Source organism: Triticum aestivum, chromosome 2D, assembly GCF_018294505.1.
Source record: "Triticum aestivum cultivar Chinese Spring chromosome 2D, IWGSC CS RefSeq v2.1, whole genome shotgun sequence".
In the NCBI taxonomy this organism is placed as follows: domain Eukaryota; kingdom Viridiplantae; phylum Streptophyta; class Magnoliopsida; order Poales; family Poaceae; genus Triticum; species Triticum aestivum.
In genome coordinates, this window is record NC_057799.1 from 332,447,070 (window position 1) to 332,451,019 (window position 3,950).

Genomic DNA, 3,950 nt, shown 5'->3' on the forward strand with positions numbered 1-3,950 from the left:
ATCTGCTTCCCGGAAGCCGACGCCAAGCGCAGAAGCACAACTGTCATGGAAAATGAACTGACTCCTGTTGCTGACCATGATGCACTGAGGCCGCCGCGACCATCGTTCTCCTCCTCAATTGGTAATGTGTGTATTGAATCACTTAGCAGTACCTGTGCAGTTCCAATTTTGTTCATACACACCTTTCAAATTTCCTGGTTGTTATTGTTCCCGTAAAAGTAATTGGTTATAACCTCCATTGTCCAACAGAATATCAACTTGTAATTGTGCGTCGCTCCTGTATCGCGCTGTGCTTGGGTAGGTTCTTCATCTGCAACCAGTAGTGTGGCAAATGATAAAAAGTTTTTTAGAACTAGCAAGATGCCCATGCGCTGCACGCATCAAGATGCATTTGTATGAGTAGTTTATCTTGTGGGAGAAATAGATGAACGAGGGAAGGCCTTATTTGCAAATCTGGAAAGGGATGTGGGTATCTTATGCAAAATTGCCATAGTTTCCTTCCTATCGGTTGGATATAAATCGGACAGCCTATATTGCAGGATGGCAGGCACACCATCATCACCAACTTTGTTTTTTTTAGAAAAAAAGAGTCGAGAGTAGAGAAGTAAATATTAAATATAAAATAAATATAACAGTAGAGAAGAGAGTAGAGATAGCAGGGACGAGAAAATATCTAGTGCTACCATCCATGGGATGATACGCTGCTCCAGGGATGGATGGTATGTCAGATTTGAAATAAAGGGGCAGGATCAAGTCACTGATGCATTTACACATGGCCCCTTGGAACATTTGCACCTTGCCCCTAGAAAGTAACATGTCTTTGCAAAATTGCCTTAGACAGTTCCGTTGGTTGTTTCTCCTGGACCAAAGCACAGTACGCCAATCTCCATCTGAGCTTGCACTTTTAAATCCAGAAAAGAATTAGGTCAAGAAACTGAAACTTTCATAGATAATTACTCCCTCCGTCCCATAATGTAAGATGTTTTTTGACACTAGTTAGCACGAGTACTAGGGCGAGAACATACTAGATCCAGCTGAATTACATGGCCACCAAGGCTAGTTACAGATTCAGCTACTACAAGATGCACTACACTCTGAGCACAATTACAGAATTAGAACCAAAGCTGACCATGACAATGCCCAGTACTAGAACGAACCATTAAGTTGGTCGTGGCTTATCAGCAGACTAACAACTAACTGAACTTGAGAGCTGCGAGCCATGCAGTTTGCAGCATGTACGCTCCCATTGGTCAGCGCAAATGCACACCTACATGATAAAAGCAAGAATTAGGACCTAAAAAGCCTTTTGAAAACAACCCAATCTTCTTCACCCTAAACCATTTAAAATAATTGAACCAATTCATTTGTGTACTTATATCGAGAGGTCTGGTCCAAAGGATGGGTACACACACATGAGTAACCTGGTTTTAAGAACTCAGCACACCAACCCTGTTTTAGGGAATCGGTACTAACCATGTTCCCGTTACATAGAAAATGACAGAATTAACCGTAAGTTCTTATCAACAAACAACCAAACTTCTACAGGTTTTCTGTAAATGAGAGGCATATAAGAAGAGTAACAAACCTTAGGTGATTCAGTTCAAGTTAGCACAATGTAAGCTTTCCATTCCTGTGACACAACCGGTACAACAGAAAGTTAGATGCCACTAGACCAGCAACCCACAAGCCATACAAAAACATGTACTCCACCATCCCTGTGTATAAAAAAACAAAAAGGAAGAAATCACTAACAGAACAAAGAATACTGACAGAATCTACATCATACCACATGTTTCATATGAAATTTAAATAGTTATATGGTGTCAGCTACATTCTATCAACTTCAAACTGCAAACTAAGTTTGAACTAGATCCCAGTACTTGGAACAAACTCTAGCCTCAACTTGTGTTTGGAACATCTCCATAGACACATGATCTCAAGAAGAACACAATGTTAGTTCTATTACCACCGTACAACATTAAATATGAGAAATCTGCAAACACTTTTGGCATGCCAAATAACCTGCATATATGTCGCATCATCTAATTCTCCTGGTCGATTTTACTGTTTCTTGACCTATAAGAACATGTAAAAGGAAATAATTTGTTGAACTACAAAACCATGACATGCTCACAACTAAGTGAGTTATCTTCACCTCCTTTTCCTTTTCCCCCTCGTTGTCAGCTGTTTCTTGAACTATTTCTACATAGCTAACTAAGAAAGTAGCAGTCGATAACTGCACATGTATTGAGTTCAGTGTACCACCCTCCATGCCATTGTTTCCTTTTTAGGAATATAAACAGTCCTAACTTCTTATTTTACCCATAATATTTGTTAAAAGTCAAAGAAGACACTATATTTTATACTTGAGAAACACAGTCATCCTGAAAAGGCAGGAAAATATTTATATAAGCCAGATCAAACATATTACATTGTCACATGTTCCCATACTTCTCCAAATCCAAAAACTGATGTGAGACAAGCAATGCATAGTTGTAGTTGTCCCCAAAGATTTTTGGTCTGGTAGTATGCGCCATAAACCTCATGAGAACATAAATGGCCAGTAAGTCAGTTTATTACACCGTGAAAAACTATTGATCCGTCAAAATTTTCTAGTTCCAGCTGCGGCGATGTGAGAACAAGCACATAGATTTCCAGTACTCAGTGGTCTCAGTTTGACTGAGAGTTCAACCGGGATTTCTGTTAGTCAAGCCTTGTTGAGCCTCATTTGGCACGAATTTTGTCAATTACTCAATCTATAGACATGACTCAGTATAAGTCTAAATGCCCACTTACGCTAGGCTGTACGTGTGGTTCTCAACTAACTGTATGTAAGAAACATTCTAGAAAACTTTATAAGAAAGATTATGTGTATTTACATAGACATGTTATTGTTAGGAGAGGAAGTGTCAGTCGACATTACAACACTGATAGACATTCTTCTAGTTCTTCAAAGATTAAAATACTTATACATATCTCTGCTCTGAACTACCTTTACCATCTATTAGACTGAATTGCTAGATAAATTTTTATACTAAGGGCTACATTGTGGGCAGCAATTGACAAGCCAATCTTTTATTCTAAAAACAAGATGTCTCGACGGACACTGAGATTAAAGCATGAACTAACCATATGAGCTCGGCTCCTCCCATATGTGTTGCACTTCCGACGAACGAGCCATGGGCAAGAATGGCGTACAACTCTAGATTGGTCCAGAACTGCTAATGCACGCAACATCGCAGTTGGAGGTGGCAGATCCTGCTGCAGCCGGCAGAAAAATTGACCTGTACGGCTATTGGACATGCGCCATGGTAGCCGTCGGTGCCAGCAGACATGTGCCATGGTATACCACTGGACTGGCTCGGATAGGAACCCCTCGAACGACACCGACTCCCGCAGCGCCGATATCCAGTCCTAAAACCAATGAATCAAATCAGAAATACAAACACCAAAAAAAAGGCCAAGATACTGAATAGTCTTCGGCTCGCGCGACTTGTTAGGCTTCAGCGGCGCGGGGAGGGGGGGTAAGGAGACTAACAGTGGAGGGGGCACGCACCATGGTAGCCGGCGGCGGTAGGACATGACCTAGGCGGCGGCGGTGGCGAAACAGGCCGTATCGAGAAGAAAGGCCGAACAGAACAGAGCAATATCCACTTAGTCGCCGAATTACAAAATAGTCGAGGTGCCTCGTGCGTAATTTCCAACGCGAACTGAGCTACTCAATCATGTGCCTCCAATCCAGATCCAACGGTCCACATGATCCTGTATCAGCGTATCATACCACGCACGGTATCGCCAGATATGCACTATAGCAGGGACATCGGGAAAGGATCGCGCGTGCGCGGGAAAAATCGGCCGGGCGCGCGCTAGTTTTAGCGTGCGGCGTCCGGCACACTTTATAAAATCCAACGCCCTCCCACCGCTCTGTGCCTTGCCACCGCTGTCTCCCC

At 42.4% G+C, this 3,950-nt stretch overlaps 1 long non-coding RNA gene across 1 annotated transcript; it reads right to left on the reverse strand.

Moving 5' to 3' along the window:
• Positions 1-921: 921 nt before the first annotated feature.
• Positions 922-3,682, reverse strand: LOC123053014 (uncharacterized). Its single transcript, XR_006425264.1, has 4 exons — positions 3,557-3,682; positions 3,130-3,414; positions 1,586-1,715; positions 922-1,267 (listed from the first exon to the last, which is right to left on the reverse strand). It is a non-coding gene; the product is annotated as an uncharacterized lncRNA (long non-coding RNA).
• Between the last annotated feature and the right edge of the window lie 268 nt (positions 3,683-3,950).